Genomic DNA, 18,244 nt, shown 5'->3' with positions numbered 1-18,244 from the left:
TACCTGCTACAACTGTCGCCAAAATCCACTTTTTCCGCCCAAGTATTTATCAAATGCTTATTATAGGTAGGCACTGTTCTGGGACTCATAATTTCATTATTCTTGTTGGGTACCGGTCCAAATTGTGATACAGTACTTGGAAGGCAAGGCAATATGCTGTGCACACAGCAGCCCATTTAAAAATAAGTTCTGGAATGAATGCCAAGATGAGAAACACTGACTTAAGTTAAAGAAGCCTATGTAACTATGACTCTCCTCATTATATCTGTTCAATGTAAGCTCTATTTTTTAAAAAAGAAATCTCAGAGCCTATATGGAGATATTAGTTTTAATTGAGTGTCTTCCTTGCCTTTACAATGAACTTGCTATTATGAGCACCTGCAAAGTCCTACTTAATTTGAGATCCTCTTGGCCTGGAATAATAGGTTTGTTAACATTCATTACTTTGGTCTTTTTTTTTTTAAAAAAAAAAACATTTTATTTATTTATTTGACAGAGAGAGAGAGGTCACAAGTAGGCAGAGAGGCAGGCAGACAGAGAGAGAGAGGGAAACAGGCTCCCCGCTGAGCAGAGAGCCCGATGCGGGGCTCAATCCCAGGACCCCGAGATCATGACCCAAGCTGAAAGCAGAGGCTTAACCCCCTGAGCCACCCATGTGCCCTATTTTGGCCTTTTAAAACACATACATACACACACACACATAGACACACACACACCCTAAATGATTAGACATGGGAGAGTTACTGCCAATAGGAGTTGCTGGTAAATGGGGCCCATCTTTGAGAAGCCACAGCCCAGAAGATGAACGCAGGTTTGTCTCTTGGAAGTAGCTGATATCACAAGCAACTGCCACGAGATGTTCCCGTATGAAGGAACAGTGACAAAAGACTCATTGTTGTGAAAGTTGCCCCACACCAGAAAAACTCGTGTCAGGCCCCCAAGCTGTAGACAGGCCCGAAGTCTTCAGACCTCTCTTCCGTGATCTAACCTTGGTGTCTGAAGACAGATGGACATTGTCGATTCTCACTATACTTCTCACCGAGAAGGAAGAGTAATAGCTTTCAAGAAGTGGAGCAGTCCACAGTTCTTGGAAGTCTGAGAAGGGAGGAGGAAGGGTGGAGAGCCTACATGGTTATCTAGGCTATGGAGGCACATACACATGCATATAGGCACAACGTATGACATTCATAATGTGATAGGGAAATGCAATGTAATCCATCGTATCTGTAATGTAGAATACATGGCATGGATAACGCATAACCATAGGAAATACAGGTTACAATGTATGATACATTTTCCCTCCCACACTTAGTTCAGTGCTCTCCTGGGCTTTTGAAAAAAACCTGCAGCCAACTGCCCTCTGAAACCTGGAATGCTGTGAAGCCAACAGAATCCCCACTTTGGTATTAACTCAGTGATTGCATTCTTTGAGAGACAGGCCAGAGCAGACAATCTGGTGCCAAATTGCATGAGGTTACACTAACTACTTGGGTGGCCTTATGCAGGTCACTGAATTTCTCAGTTCCCTTATCTGCAAAATGGGGATAATAATCGTACACATTCTCTAGGATTATTATGAAGATTAAAGAAGTCAGTATTTGTAAAAATCCTAACCCAGTGCTTGGTAAATACTGAGTGCTGTGTAAGTGCTTATAAAATACTGAACCCATGGGAGAACCTTATTGTTCTTCTATGTGCAAGGAGTCAGAACGAATTTCACTCATCTATATTCAATATGAACACATAATTCACTCTTAATGTCTTAGTTTTTCTTTACCACAAACAAACTTCTTTTCGGAGTTCGAATAAATCACAGAAGAATTTGTTAGTCACTGTTAAAATCAATGTGATTTACAAACTGGAATAAAAGTGCCATTCTCTTTCCTCGAATGCACCAGACGATCAATAACTTTTTCCTAAATTCAAGAAATGCCTTTAAGTCACTGCTTTGGCGCTGCGAACATTGACATTTTTAATTAGGTAATTAACAACTCAGACGAAAACCATTTGATGCTATTGTGAAATCACCAAAAGGCACAATATAAAATGCACTTTAATGCTCGTATCTCTATATTTAGACAATTGTACCTTTCTATAGCCTAACACGTCTTTCATTTCAACGGTTTGTAGTCTGATGCCCTTCATTCTTGACACCATTTATCTTGACACCAATATCTTAACATCTCTTGACCCCTGACTTGTAGTTGAAGGAAGACAAACACACAACCAGACTGACTGCAGGTGAAAGCAACATATGGACAATCTATTTTTGAGTCCCGAGGAATTAAAATTTTAGAAGGTTCCTTTTCTCTCTTTAGCCGAGAGTCTCAAGCAGCTTTTATACTTACAAGTCAACAGATTAACATTCTTGATGATTCACTGTTTCAAAATAACTCACATTGTACTTCCAAAGTGACTGCTAGAAATATTGCTGGCATTGACTTCCTTAAGCATATTTGTTAAGTGGTACTGAAATGCAAATGCCCAAGGGAAAGATCAGAGCTCCTACATTTGGACTAAAAGGAGGACACACACAGAGATCTGTTCCTTCTCTGAAATAGAATGTATGAAATGGCAGGTTTAACTGGTGTTTGTTATAAGTATGACACTGTGGGAGGGAGACAATCAACATGAATTCTGAGAAGCAAAGGCTGTTCCTTGAATAGGTGCAGAAATGGGCTGCCATGATTGTAGGTACCTCCCCTACTAAAGAGAACTTTTTCATTTTCATAGCCTCACTCCTTAGTTCCTGGCACACAGAAGGCAATCGAGAAACACTTGCTGAACTATAAAGACTGAACCGATGGACTGCGCCTGCAGTAACTTGCCCTTGAATTGGGGAAGTGAGACTAACACATGTGAGATCACACATCCGGAAGACAAATAATCATAGTAACAGAGTTGGGCCGTTCAAAATGTCAAAGAGGATGGGGGAAAAGGAGAACCCTGCTATGGTGGGAAGGCACAGATCAACACGGAGTTACCACTGGATCCAGCAACTCCACTCCTAGTCATGTTTCATTTCAAGAGAAATGAAAACATGTGTCTATAAAAACCTTGCCCATGAATGTTCATGGCAGCATTATTCGTGACAGCCAAAAAGGGGAAACAACCCAAATGTCCATCGACCGATAAATGGATAAACAAAATGTGGTCTATCTGTGCAGTGGAAGGTTATTCGGCCCTAAAAAGGAGTGAAGCTCTGACACATGGTACAACAGGGATGACCCTTGAAAACGCACTAAGGGGAAAAAGGCAGAAAAGGCAAGGCTGAAAGGTGATTACTGGATGTCAGGGGAAGGGGTGTCCAAGGCAAACGGTAGAGGGGCCATGGCTGTGGATGCAGCACTTCCTCTTGAGGTGCTGAAAGCTATTCTAAACCATGTCACAGAGGCACAACTCGGTAAATGTACTAAAACCCACTGAACTGTGCACTTCTTAGAATGGTGAATTTTATGTTCTATGAGTTCTATCTCGAGGTTTACAAAAGATGCCCAAGAGGCATGGGTGCAGGAATTCAGCCGAGAGGGAAATATGGCTGATGTTTAAAGACCTTCCAAGGCTTCAAGAAGGCCATGAGAACCAAGCCAGGTCTTCAGGAACATACACTGGATCTGGGTGAGGAGAGAAGGCACTTCAGGTGAGAGGAAAAAGAAGACAGAGTGAGGCTGCTTGCTGTTCCAGGCACAAAAAGAAAGGCTAACACCCGCTGGCAGTACCATCCATAAGCGTGTGCCCTACCCTGCTACAAAGCACATCTGCCTCTGCTTCCAGAGGAAGTCACCAGAAGAACGGGCAGCCAAAACGCAAACTGTCTAAGCCTCTACACTTGCTCCTGTGGCTCACCATTTGCACTTAAAAACATTGGCTTGTAGGTTTCTACCCCAGCAGATCCTATCAAAAGGAGTCCCAGACATCACATCATTTCATCCAGAAATATTTCAGTATCAGACTCTTGATTAACCTTCACCTAGCTTAACCTTCCACTGTATCATGACACACGTCCTAGGACTGGGCAGTCTTCTGTTTCTTTCCCAATATCTAAGGTCCTGAATTGCAAGGACAGGGTTGTCTATGTGTCTAGGGGGATGGAGGACAGCGGCAGCAGCTGGTCATGTGAACAGATTTGGAAACCCCTAGCACTGTTTGTCTTCATAGGTTTTCGATGGTTTACTATTAGACATTAGAGGTCATGCCTCCACTTGGAATCAGTTCCATTCAAGAGACTGTATCATGGTGTTGCATAGCAGAATGCTATTTAAAAATAACATTCTCAGCACATTCATCAACATTCCAAAAATACTCTGCTTGGCTCTAATGGCTGGATCTGAGAACAGGCTGGTCATGATGACCACAAACTTTGGGAAGGATTCTCACTGAAACACAGCTCGGTGGGACAAAGGAAGGGAACAGAGGATCTTGGGATCAGAAAGACATCCAAGGGGAGCTAATCCAGGCCCCCACCTGATAAACAAATTCCCTCTGACAACCCTTATGGGTAGGTATCACCTTGACCTTAACCCTCATGGCTTTATGTCCAGCCAGCCTAAGAGAGGCTGGTTTTTACCTCCACAGACTGAATAGCCTGGTCAAAACCTGGAATGAAGAGAGAAGATATAAACTCTAGAAAAACACATAACCTCTAGGGAAGGTTCTCAGTCTCATCCTACTGACATTTAGGGCTGCGTTAATTCTTTGGCGGGGGGGCTGTCCTGTAAAATGTATATTTGGAAGAATCACTGGTCTCTGCCCACTAAATGCCAGTAGTACGTACCCCCACCCTCTTTGTGAAACCCAAAACTGTCTCCAGACCTCACCAAATGTCCCCTGGGACCAAAGCTGCCCGGCTAATACCTATGGTCTAGAGCGTAAATGACGTCTGGGAAGCAGATTCATCAGCCCCTATTAGGCATGTATTACTGATCCTCAACTGATAATTCTGACACTTTACATTTTTTAGTGGCTGTTCAGGGCATTTCTTTACAAGCTGGCATACTACGCAGTGCTCTCTCAGACCGCAACCAGAAACTGTTTCTATAAACAAAACAAAACAAAAAACAAAAACAAAAACAAAAACAAAAAAACTGCCCCAGCTGCAAAAAAGGCAAAGCAATGAACATTTAAACCTACCCATGACGAAAAAAAAAAAAAAAACCAAAAACCCTACACATGGTGAAATTGTTATCATGTTTTTTTGTTCCCTCTGCACACATGAATGCTGACACGACAGGTAGTCACTATGAATAAGATGACAACAAGCACGCAACCCCCACTGATAGATGGATGATGTTTTAAAAATAAAATTTTCTTTTTCTAAATTAATTTGTCAGCCAGCTCTTAAGAAACTCAATACCCATTTTCTCTTAAAAACCATGACATAAAAGATGACCACTGTGCTAGACTTAACTTAAAGAAATCTACTTAACCCACATTTCCATGGGAATTTATACACAGGTAGTGAAGACCCACAGAAGGCAATAATGCTACTTAGTTACCTGAAACAGTAGAACACCACCGATGAAGACAACTGTGCCTACCCTGAAACCCGAAGCCTCAGGACAAAGGGATTTAACAAGAGAAAGACCAGGAAAGGCCTCTAAAACTGGAGTGATACAGCTCTGAAAGGCAGTTTCGGACAATTTCAAGGGCTTAAAAGCTGATGGAAATTGGTCTTAATATGGTATTTCACTAGCAGCATACCTATGATGATAAACAAAGTCATTTTTTTTCTAAATATAAAACAGAAAGAGCAGGAGTCAAACAACACACATTTTTAAAATAAGTTGCCAACATTTGGAAGGGGAAGGCAGGAGGGAACAGGAAAGGCAGTGGGGCTTTACATGTGGGAGACACTTGCCCTCACTGGTCGTCAAGGGGTGCTGCCCATTGGGCATCGGGAGTGTGTGACTGTATACAACAGGAATGGGGGTAGATCAGGGTAGGCTGAACCCAGGCCTTCTTAACCTTGGTATTATTGACCTTTAGAGCGGGACAATACATGGTGGGAGGTTTCCCGTGCATTGCAGGATGTTGGACAACATCCCTGGCTTCTACGTACTAGAGGCCGGTTGCCCCCTTCCCCCAGTCATGCCAACCAAAAATGTCTCCAGACATTGCCAAAAAAGTCCCTGGGGGAGGGGAGGGCAAAATTGGTCCCCGGCTGAGGACCACAGGGCAACCCGTGTTATGTTCTAAGAGCTACAGGAAGGAAGCTGTGATCTAACAGCTATTCGTATGTACAGGATGTTCGGAGACACACCACCTGACAATAATGTACACCTCATCACCCGACAGTAAATTCTTTGACATAACCCAAACTCAGCAAATGTTTGTTGACTTTTGACTAAGTTGTTTGACTAATAAAAACACGATTGGACATATTTTCTGCTTTCGAAAAAAATAAAATAATTAGGTTTAAAAACTAGTACATTGTATGTTCTCATTTCATATAAATATACACACACATACACATATACAGACATACACACATATAACTGAAAGACATCTGGTAACATGTTAACTTTTTTTTAACACTTCTCATTTCTGTTTTTTTTTAATTTTTAATTTTTAATTTTTTATAAACATATAATATATTTTTATCCCCAGGGGTACAGGTCTGTGAATCGCCAGGTTTACACACTTCACAGCACTCACCAAAGCACATACCCTCCCCAATGTCCATAACCCCACCTCCCTTGGGTTGGGAGAAGGGGGGTGGGGTTATGAACATGTTAACTTTTAAAACTGAGTAGTTACCATTTATTTTGGGGGTTACTTTGTCCTGATCCCTATCCCAGCACTTTACATACATCATTCTACTTAGTTCTGACTCCAGCCCTATGAGATAATTTTGCTGACCCGACTGTGAAATAATACTGAGGTTCACAAAGAACTTGCTCAAAGTCACCCAGTTAGTAAGTTCCAGACTCAGGGTTGGAAGCCATGCCCGACTCCAAATACAAACCCAAAGGATGACACTGTCCAGAAACTTAGGGTATGATTCCCAAGCTCCTGGCCACATGATTACACCATACCTAAATGGCTTAAGACTGTCTCATTTTGAAGAAAAATGACAAACATACTAACATACAAGAATAGTTCAAATGAGCATATAAATTTTCCATCCATTTTGGTTCCATCTTCTTTGAACATTCTCCAAACATTAAAGACTGTCAGTGAGTTCTGCTTTGAGCCCATCCCCAATTTCAGCAAAGCTTTATACAGCAGATTCATTAATAAATAGAAGAGTGTGCTCTCCATTTTGCATGAGGAAATGCATTGTAACCACTCGAGCTTTATCTCCTCTTCTGGGATGGCTTTGGCCATAATCGTGCTTGTATTAAGAAGAGCAGTAAATCGCGGGCTCTGTATGTATCAGCTCCAAGATGGCCTGGCAGCACCCAGCGTGCTCGCGATGGAACAAACCCTGATATTGGAAGCAAAAGGAGTCTTGCACCAAAAATGCCAGATCTGAACGTTTCCCACATGGGCGATGTTTGAAATATCTATTCCACTTTTGCCTGCCACTTCCCTTCTTTCCAGGACCCTATTACATAAAGGCTTAGGTGTTCTGGGGAATAATTGGGCATCAATTGTGGCAGGGTGTGGGAGGATGCCTAGGTTACCTCCAGGATTACACACTCTATTTAGGAGGTGGGCAATTCCTATTTATATAACCCCAATGAAGATAACACCCCAGCAATTTGGGAGGGAGGATTGCCAAAACCAGTAGGTAATTTCACTTGAACACCTTGTACTAAGTGCAAATCTGATTACTGCCTTCATCTTCTTAGAAAGGAACAGGTATCATGGCAAACAATAGTTTGCGTTGGCTGTTCAGTGTGGGAAAGCCAAGGGGCTGAAATTCAAAGCTGAGTAGCACCCCAGCAGAGAACAGCTGCTAGATCTTAGCATGCAACAAGAAAACAGGGCTCTGTACCCAGATGGCCTACGGAGATGCCAAATACTGACTGTATCGGTGGCAAGTGTGGTCGTGGGGTGCCTGGGGCTGGGGTACAGGCATGGGGGAGAGTGGAAATTCCCACCAATGGATTTAAAAACTTCCTCGGCAGGGAACCGCATCAGATCTGTTGTCTTTCATCTCCTAACCCAGTCCTCTAAAGCTCTGGTGTCAAAGATGGTAGCCACTAGCTGTTGCGGCTCTCCAGTGCTTGAAATGTAGCCAGTTGAAATTAAGATGTGTGAAATTCACAGGAGCACAAAATACATGCCACGCTTCAAAGACTTGGAATGAGAACCACCCATGATAATACATCTCCTTACTAATGTTTCTGATTGTGTATCAAAATGTTACTATTTCAGATATATGGGTGGTGGGGGGACAGATCACTGTTTCTACTTTTTGAACTTCCTTAAACATGGCCATTAGAACATTTAAAATTATCTATATGGTTTGGACTGCATTTCTATTGGACAGCACTGGTCTGAAGGCTGAAATGTTACTTTAAGTCATGATTTATGTCAAGCTCAAAGATGCTTTCGTAACAAAGTGTTGCTTGACTGAGCTTGGCTCTCTATCACAAAATGTTAACTTCAAACGTACTTGAAAACTGAAATTTCATTCACTGCCTTCTTGGCAAAATCTGTTGGATAAACAAATCTGCTGTTTTGAGACATGAAAAGGGATGGTTAACAATGTAAGTAAATGTTCTTCCTTTGCAGACATACTTAAACCATGTTAAGGCGGAGATGAAACAGGCTCCAACATTGGAACAGGCTCATAATTAGGTGCTGATGTTGAATATCCTGCAATGCTTCAAAAAGACACGCTGATGGAGAGAGGCCAGGCCTGCACCAGGCAAGAGAGAAGAGAAGGTTGAATACCATAATCGCGATTGGTACACGGAGAGAGCCGAGCTCCACCGTTCTATGCTTTGCTGGTACCACTGGCTTTTCCATGTCTCCTCTCTGTCCCTACCACCACCACCTGACTGAGTCACGCTGGGGTCAGAGGCAAAAGCCGTCTTCCTCATCACTCTCAGGAGCCTCTCCACCCACTGCATCTCCCACGGCTAATCTGTCTTGCACTTACTCAGCCATTGTAAGCCGTTCCAACCTTTGGCTCCAGAGACTACCATAATGGCAAGGAGACTTCAGGTTGCGAATAATGTCAGCCATGCATCAAAGCCTTAAAATCTGTATAACTCACTGGAGCAAGATTCCAAAGATGAGTGTTAGGCTCGGTAACTGTCAAGTCTTCCAATCTATTCAAGTCAATCTTCAATCTCCTTAATTCAACATATAAATGCAAATATAAAAACAATCCTCTTGCTTTGCATTTAATTCACCTAGAAACTATTCCATGTAATTAGAACTCAATGAAAGTAGCAGCGCCTGCCAACGGGAACCAAATTTTCTTTTCAGTTCATAACTGTTATGCCCCTGAAAGCCTCATCTTAAGAAATTTTGTATTTGTGGGTGGCTACGGATTTTTTTTTTCCCTCTAATCTAGAGCTCAAAGAAAATGTGGTCTAAGTATACTGCTGTGGGTAACCTCAGGAAGGAAAAATGTCTCCAGTTGTTTTGTTTTGTTTTTGTTTTTGTTTTTTTAAAACAGCAGGTTGCCATTCTTCAGGGCCAGTACAGCAAATCCTCCGGCGACCCTGGATCATCTAGGAATGAGTCACTCTAGATAAGCACACATCCCGGAGAGCCCAAAGTTTATGCGCTAACCATCTTATTTTAAGTTTTTATTTTTGTAATGGAGACATTTCCTTGTCTTTTTGAACCACTGAACCACTTAGTCTTATAGGCATAATTATAGGTGAAAATACAGCTCGAATTCAGAGCTGAATGAGCCCATCACAATAGGACCACATGAAGCGAATGTGTTTCCAGCCATCCCCAGTGACAATCCATTATGAGTGATAATGTCTCTTTAATGTGGCACTCTGCTCAGCCTCCTCCTGGGCCCCGTGTGAGGGACTGCTGGCTTCCTCTCCTCTGAATGTCAGAGCAGTTCTTGGTTCTACCTCTTCACTGCCCTCTCTCGTGCCCACTGGCAACAGTATGGGCAAATTGCCATACCACTGTTGCTTTTCGTCTCTACCATGGTGCCCACCCAAGTCCCAGGTGGCCAGCTGGCTGCTACCAGGCCAGCTCTACTCCTATATTTCTCTTTGCTTTTCCCTTCATTATCTACAGTGGCTTCTCCAGGCTTTCTGATTCTGAAGGCGAGCTTCTCATGTACTTATCACCAATGGGCTGCCACATCTCTTTCCTTCTGTAAGACAGATCCATGAAGGATGACATCATTGGGTAAAAGCAGGTGCTCTCTGGACCCCAGCTTTTCTTCTCAGGAGAGTTTGTTTATTTATTTCTTTTTTTCCTTAAATCCTTAGTAATTCCTGTAGGCTGCTATCCTAAAAACTAAGGGTTTGCTCTATGATTTTATATTTTCCCAGGGAAAAAAAAAAACTAATTTTAGAATTTGAATTGCTAAGGTCTGGCATGGAAATTGAAATTCCTTGGTTCCTGGTATAAAGACTGAATTGCTGTATAATTCATCTCTACTCAAATAATTAATTTCTGTTTCAGTTTTATTAATGAGTATAATTAAGTCAACAGCAAGAGAATAAAGGGTCTTGTTTCTCCTTGGGAGATGGAAAACAGCTTACCACGAAGGAGGAGGAAGGTGGTCTTTCACATCAGCTAGCATGAGTTCAAAACCGATTCCCACCATTCAACATCTTTGTGACCTTGAGAAAATTACTTAGCCTTGGCAAGCCCCAGTTTTCTCATCCAAAAAAATGGGATAAATAAACTTCACTAGAGAGGTGTTCCAAGGGTTAGAAAGTACACATACAAGGCATCAAATAAAATGACAGGGAGTGGATATTAGAGGGAAACTTCTTTTTCCCATTCCTGACTCTCTGGCTACAGAAGACTGACCTGGGCCTCAGCTGGGAAAAGCAATCCTTGAACAACAGAGAGAGAGAGTGCAAGAGTACATTTTCAAAGATACTGATCTTTGTTCCTTTTTAGAAGCTCACAGTACTCTTTGGCCTAGGGCATTCTGACTGAGCTTGCTGTAAACACACACGCATACACAATGTAAACACACACACACACACACACACCACCACCACCACCACCACAACAATAGCACCGGTTAAATAGATTACGCTACATTTGCCTACAAATGTCCACATAAAACACATCCTAGTTTCCTGTGGTCGGCAGTCATGGCTGCTCCCAGCATGTTGGCCCTGATTAATGTGTGGGGTATGTGGGTGGTTTGGGGCACTAAAATATATCCCAGTCTCCAGCAAAAGGCCAGACTGTGCTCACATAAACAGTCCTCTGCTCATTCTGTTTCTGTTTCCCATGACATAAAATAAACTGGCTGTCACATATATATTGTAAGTAAACTGAGAAGTTTCTTAAGTACATATATGGCAAAGTAACACATAAATAGAGAACCGAGGAATCTTGCCGTGAATAAATAGGCCTAGACAATTACCACACAGTGGAGTGCGCCATTGGTGTCGCGCATTGGTTGGCTTTCTTTGCTTATTTTTTTAATACCCACTTCATTGAGATATAATTCACATACTCTACAATTTATGCATTTAAGATGTTCAACTCAACAGCCTCTGGTATATTCACAGAGTTTCGTAGCCACCACCACAACCAATTTTAGAACATTTTAATCACTTCAGAGAGACACCTACACCTAGTAGCAGTCACTCCCCCTCCCCCAGCCCCAGCACTAGGGAACCACCAGTCGACTTTCTCTCCCTATGGGTTTGCCTATTCTGGACATTTCACCTACATTAAAATCACCAAATATGCGACCTTCTGTGGTAGGCTTCTTTCACTTAGCACAGTGTTTTCAAGGTTCATCCACGCTGTCGCATGTATCAACACTTCATCCTTTTAAATGCCAAATAATATTCCACTGTATGGATCTATCCCATTTCATTTACCCATTCATCAGTTAATGGACTATTTCTACCCCTGGGCTTTTACAAACCAGGCTCCTATGAACGTTCACATACAAGTTTGTATGCAGGCACATATTTCCTTTCTCTTAGGTGTCTACCTAGAAGTGGAATTGTTGAGTCATAGGAAAACTGTTTAACTCTTTGAGGAACCGCCAGATTTTTGCCAAAGTGTCTGTACCATTTTATGTTCCCACTAGCCATGTATGAGGGTTCCAGTTTTCCCGTCTTCTTGCCAACAGTCATTATTATCTGACGTGTTGATTGTTACCACCCTAGAGGGTATAAAGTGGTATTTCCTTGTAGTTTTGATTGGCATTTCTCTGATGGCTGCTGATTTTTAGCGTTTTTCATCTCCTTATTGGTCAACTGTATATATGTTACATATGCTTACTGGCCGTTTGGAGGTCAATAGAGTGGACGTAGGAGGTAGAACTTCCAACAGAGTTGTGGAGGAATCAGATACAGGAATGTTATCCTACAGTTCTTTCTTTTTTTTTTTTTTTAAATTTCTGCTAGCACAATGAGCATCCTGAGGAATTTGTAAGTAACTATAATCTTAAGACTGGAATTTGTGAGCCAGCCATAAATCACTTAACCAAAACATGATGAAATGCTATTCAACAAAACGTTGGAAGAAGCAGTAAGATTAATAACTAAAAAAAAAAACAAATGACTTCAATACCGTAGCTTTAAAAAAAAAAGCTATGAAAATAGAACTATAAGTCATCCATCCATTGGTCAAAGGTGTTATCATTGGCTCCTGCGTCAAATATTAAGACCCCAGCCTGGCAGCCTGTCACGCAGTCTACTGAGGGTATGTGTGGATGTGGGAGGGGTTGGGCGGAATGGGACGGCCAGTAACAAAAAGGACAACCAAGTTCTCAAGGTACACTATGTGACAAGCATTGTCGTCAAGAGCGTGGCAAGCGTTGTGTTTCACCTACAGTATCTGTTATCCTTGCCCCAATCCTACAAGATTATTTTTTACTGTTGCCCTTGGCAGTGCTTTGCTTGTTGTTACAGAGAAGGGCAGCGAAGTCCTTTCCTGCCCATGGTTACCTCCTCCTGAGGTGAGCAGCCACTGGGGGCTCCTTAAGCATAAAAGTCCACTCAGGTCCTACAGACCAGCCCTGAACCCTGGCCAATTGGCCCCGGGGTGGCGATCCAGCAGCCACCCAATCTGCAGAAACCTGGGAGAAGGCATAGTGAGAGAGCCTTCCCAGCATGTGTGCCACTGCCCTAACTGAACCAATGGGACTTTCTCTGGTGCTAGTTAGCTGACAGATGTGGTCACTGGTGTTCAGTGGGTGTCAGGGCAGAAGAAGCCAGGAACAGAGTGAAGATTTTAACATAGGAGGATCCCACAACAGTCATCCCTGAATTCTTCCTACCAGGGTTGACCAAAACCTGGGACAGAAGATGCTATGGGTGTCCTGGTGATAAAGGATCTCCTATCCTCGGCGTTCAAAAGGCTATAACACAATTTCATCATGTCCTTTTCACGGATGAGGAAATCAGTCATAACACACACACACACACACACACACACACACACGAAATCCGCAACCCTTGCAGTGCTTAAAATGTTTCAATGGCTCTCTCTTGCTCCTGGGTTACAATCCAATATCCTTACTCTGTGGCCTACAAGACCCAGTAATTCCTCCTGCCCACCCCCACCCATTTCTCCAAATGCCTCTCATGCCATTCCTCCTCTCACTCACTTTGGACTTCCTTCATTCACTTCCTCGAACCTGCTCTGCCTCCTTATTCCCTGGGGTCTTTGCACAAAGGACTCCTTCTTTCTGGAGTATTTTCTCCTTCTCTTTGCCACCTAATGCCTCTTCAGCCTGGACGTCTTGATGTTTAGGTCAAGCCGTGACAGATACAACAAGTGCCACAGTCAGGTTGATCTGGTTCCACAGCCCTCCGAGAAGGGGGAGGGAGGTCTCTGGATTGTACCCCATGGTTCGCTGGGTATCTGTGTCAAGTTGTTCACTCAGAAGCACAAGCAGGAACCTGGGAACACACGCCCTCTGGCCTTCTCAGAGTCTGCCTGCCGAGCACCAGGGCTGGGGACTGCTGAGCTGGAGGAGCCCTGCCATGTCCTCCCAGGAGCACCGCAAAGGTACTGTATGGCCTCCACACTCAGGAGACACACAGGCCAAGGCAAGGAGAGAAGGAGGGAGCCCTTTGTGTGCACTTTGTTTTTTGTAATGGATACTGCCAGAGTGTGCAGACTGCAGTGAGCTATTTCTTTTAAAGGACACTGTTTTAAATATATAGGCAATTTCAGAGCACTACAGCAAAGAGAGTTGTAAAGCAAATAATCACCTTCTATTATGCCTTTGCTTAAAACTGAAAATCATAACAAAACTGAGATAGCACTTCATACTGACTAGGATGGCAAAGATAAAAAAAGACAGGCGATAATAGTGTTGATGAGGATGTGGAGAAATTGGAACCTTCGTGCACTTCTGGTGGGACTGGGAAATGGCATGGTCACTTTGAAAGCGACCTGGACGTTCCTCCAGTGATTAAACTTAGAGTTACCGTAGTGACCCATAAATTCCACTCCTAGGCATATACCCAAGAGAAATGAAAATACACAGCCATACAAAACTTCTACATGAATGTCCACAGCAGCATTATTCATAGGAGCAAAAAAGTGGAAACCATCCAAATGTCCATCAACTCACGAATGGATAAACAAAATGTGTTTCCATATGATGAAACATCATACGACAATAAAAAGTAATGAAGTGTTGATACATCCCACAACAGGAGTGAACCCTGAACACTTTAAGCGAAAGGAGATGGTCGCAAAGGACCACATAGCGTATGATTCCATTCATATGAAATATCCAGGATAAGCAAATCCATGTGACAGAAAGGAGATGGGTGGCAGTCAGGGGCTGGAGGGTCACAGAAGTGAATGGAATCTGACCGCCAGTGCGAATGGGCTTTTCTTTAGCGGTGGGGGGAGGGGGGGACACAATATTCTAAAACTAGCTCTTGGTGATCACTATGAAATCCTGCAGATATACTTAAAATGTAGCAAACTGTACACTCTCACTGTATGAGTTGTTATTTACATGTGTGAAACAAACAAAGTTATCCCTCGAGTTTAGAGAGGAGGGCATCGCTACCCAACCTCAGTGTGTCTGTGCGAGACCATGTAACACGCACATCTGTCAGGCTAATGCACATATCTCCAGCTATCACAGGACAGTCTTACCAACTGCTAGGAAAATGAAAGCCCATACCAATGGAACTACAGGGTCCGAATGACCTTGACCACAAGAGTAAGGGAATGATAAAGAGAAATTAGGGGGGAAAAAGGAGGAGGAGAGGAAACAAGCTAATGTTGGAATGGGATCTTTCCACTGCACAAAACAATAAAGTAAAGGAAAAAAATAAGTGAAAAGTTGTTTCCTGTAGAATCTCTTTAAGCAAAGGGAATGATTTTCACAGCCCCAAGCAAATTTCATGATCACATGGCCATGGCCAAAATGCTGCAAATAAGATGAGGAAGACAAGACCATGGCCTGGAGGCAGTGACTTCATTATATGGAATTCAGGCATTGGGCTGTGTCACCAGGAAGTCCTCTATGTTCACTTCATCACAGTATGATTTATACATAGTCAAAGTCACCCACTTTAAATGTACAGATCCATGATTTTCAGCCAATGCCCAAATTGTGCAACCATAACTAAAATCCAGCCTTAAAACATTTTCAACAAATTACATAGACAATTCTGATGGTAGCTCAGATCCTTTTTGGCTTTTGATTTGAGAAAGTTCAATTTCTTACCAGGCTGGTGATTAGTTCAGTGTGATGTTCCTGCGTTACCCAGAAACGTATGCTTGCTCAGATTACTGTGACTCTTGAATAAGTAGTAAAAAATGAAGCTTTTTCTCATTTTAATAAATCACTTGGTTTTTCTAAGAGGGTGGGCTAGAAGTGAAAAAGAAAGGCTGTAATGCTACGCATGTATTCCAACTTCAGTTGTATAGCATTGCTTTCAATTCATTTGCAAATAAACAAACACTTTTTGATTCTCGAATCAGTGCATCCTCTTTAAAAACAACTTTATTGAGATGCTATTTACATACCATAAAACTTACCTGTCCATTCACCAAGCTTTGCAACATCTTCGCAATCCAGTATCAGAACATTTCCATCACCTTAATAACGTCCCGGGTGCCCATTTGCGGTCACAGCCCTCTCCCACCCGCAAGGCCCAGACAACCACTCAGCTACCCTCTGTTGCTACAGATTGGTGGAAATCATTATATCTTCACACACATACACAAAATACAGATTTTAAAAATATCTCTCCATGAACAAAATCCTAATTATAGACAAAGGATTGGGTGTCTCTAATATTGACAATTTTTAAGTAACAAATAAATCAAAGGTTGCCAAGAAATCTCTGAAAACCAGTCTGGCAAACCCGTTTTCTGCGCTGAAAAATAAAAAGCCTGTGACAACTGACCAACAGACAGCACTTTTCCATCGGGCAAGATTTCCTCCTTAAAATCAAGAGAGTCCATTTTGCCCCCTTCCGGCATCCCTCTCCCACAAAAAAGCACCAAGTTAAACAGGTTAAAACTGTTTATGGCACATATTCTTTATTTTATCTGCATTAGAAACCCTGAAGAGGTTTCATCTCCTCCAAATTTGGATCAGACGTCGAATCAAACAAACAAAACTTTCCAGAAAGACACCCGGATCCACAGCTTCCTCAGCGCTTTGGTAAAGTGTCAAGACGTTAAACTCTCTTCAAAGATTTTCTAGAAAGTTCTGACTAGTCAAAGAGCTACCAGCTTTCTTAGCAACCCCATAATGTGAGCAGTTCACAGTCGATCATAGATCTGTCATTTTAAGGAACACTTACTGAGATATTTTAATTTAATTAACAAAATAACAAAATTCTTATCATGGGGAGTTAGAATTCTGCCCCCCCCCCGTCATGTAATACGTACGCTATAGTCCTGAAGAGAATATTCTTCCCAAATTTCCTTTCTCTATTAATGAATTGACCATTGGTCAACATGTCAAATATAAGAAATTGAGTCATTTCCGCAAAACTCTCCAGCCCAGCACAACTGTGCAAGTAGATAAATAATGTTTCGTTTTGGGTTTGTACCACCCAATTACTGCCCTGAAACACAACACCCTTCTTCAGGCCAATCCATGACCTTCCGACGGCAGCCTTCACAGGCCACAGGTGGCTAGTTTCAGAGTCTAGTACACTGGCTCTCACAAGGGTGCTGACCGGCTTTCTATTTTCAACTGGAATTTCCTCCTCTGGGGGTCACTTGATCCCCACCTTGTGTGGCATTTTCCTGGTTCCCTGTTTGGTGCCATACCTTGCCCCTCACTTTGGAACTGAAGAGAATTCCAGGCTCATCCTCTTGCAGAGTCTAATGAGAAGACGACTCATAGACGTTAGGCTTCATATCTGGTGGGAACCAGGTTTTGTGAGCCTCCCAAGCTCCTCTGAGGAGACACCAAGGTGACATTTACTCAGGAAGCTGCTGAGATCTAAGACAAGACCTGCAGGAAATGATAGCGGGAGGCCATGTTGTAGGGGCTAACGCTGTAAAGACATCTCCATTCAAAGGGTCACAAGAATGTGGAAAAGTCAGCCAAGAGAAACATCACAAAGCGTAAGAGGGGGCCACATCCCTTGGCAAAACACAGGCTGCACTGGCAGGACTGAGAGCTCTCTCCCCACACACCTCTTGTGACTAAGCGCGCAGCAAGCGCCGCAGACTATGGTGTTTTAAAGGTCAGCCCTCCGAGGCCCCTTACATTCTTTCCTCTGAGGGAGTTCTGGACACACTAATGTAAAAATCTCCAATGCAAAACAAGAGGGGCCAGCATTTTAAACCAATGAGTAAATGACATTTTTTTCAGAGTTCAGTCCTCAGCTTTGAACTGAGTAAGAACAGTAAGGCTCGTGAAAATGATTCTGCCAAGAATATTTACAAGATAAGCCATGAAAAAAAAATATATTACGTTCAACTTAAAAACTCCAAAGGGTTTTCTGGTGACTTAGAGAATTAGACAAGGCAGAGAGGTTTCAGACTCTATGACCTGTAATGGGGACACATCGTGCTTTTTATTCAAGAGGAATCCTGAGAGTAGAAACCAGATATTATCCTTTCTTGAAATTTTCTTTGAGCACTGGACACATACCCAGTTCTCCACACATACTGGCAGATATGTGAATGTTTGATCTTATTTTGCCCTTATCCGAATGTTCCCAGA

The 18,244-nt window shown here is 42.6% G+C and overlaps 1 protein-coding gene across 4 annotated transcripts in view; it reads right to left on the bottom strand.

The window, feature by feature from the left end:
- The window catches only part of ARHGAP6 (Rho GTPase activating protein 6), a 490,820-nt gene that overhangs the window by 216,023 nt on the left and 256,553 nt on the right, over positions 1-18,244 (bottom strand). The window contains exon 1 of one of the 4 annotated variants that reach the window (XM_059386134.1): positions 17,341-17,381. The exons of the other annotated variants lie outside the window; for them this stretch is intronic. The gene's annotated coding sequence lies outside the window, so the exon portion shown is untranslated. Of the gene's footprint in view, positions 1-17,340; positions 17,382-18,244 lie in introns of those variants that run through there. 4 annotated transcript variants of the gene reach the window in all.

This window comes from Mustela nigripes, chromosome X, assembly GCF_022355385.1.
Source record: "Mustela nigripes isolate SB6536 chromosome X, MUSNIG.SB6536, whole genome shotgun sequence".
In the NCBI taxonomy this organism is placed as follows: domain Eukaryota; kingdom Metazoa; phylum Chordata; class Mammalia; order Carnivora; family Mustelidae; genus Mustela; species Mustela nigripes.
The sequence above is the reverse complement of the archived record's forward strand: the minus strand, read 5'-3'. Positions and strand labels throughout refer to the sequence as shown.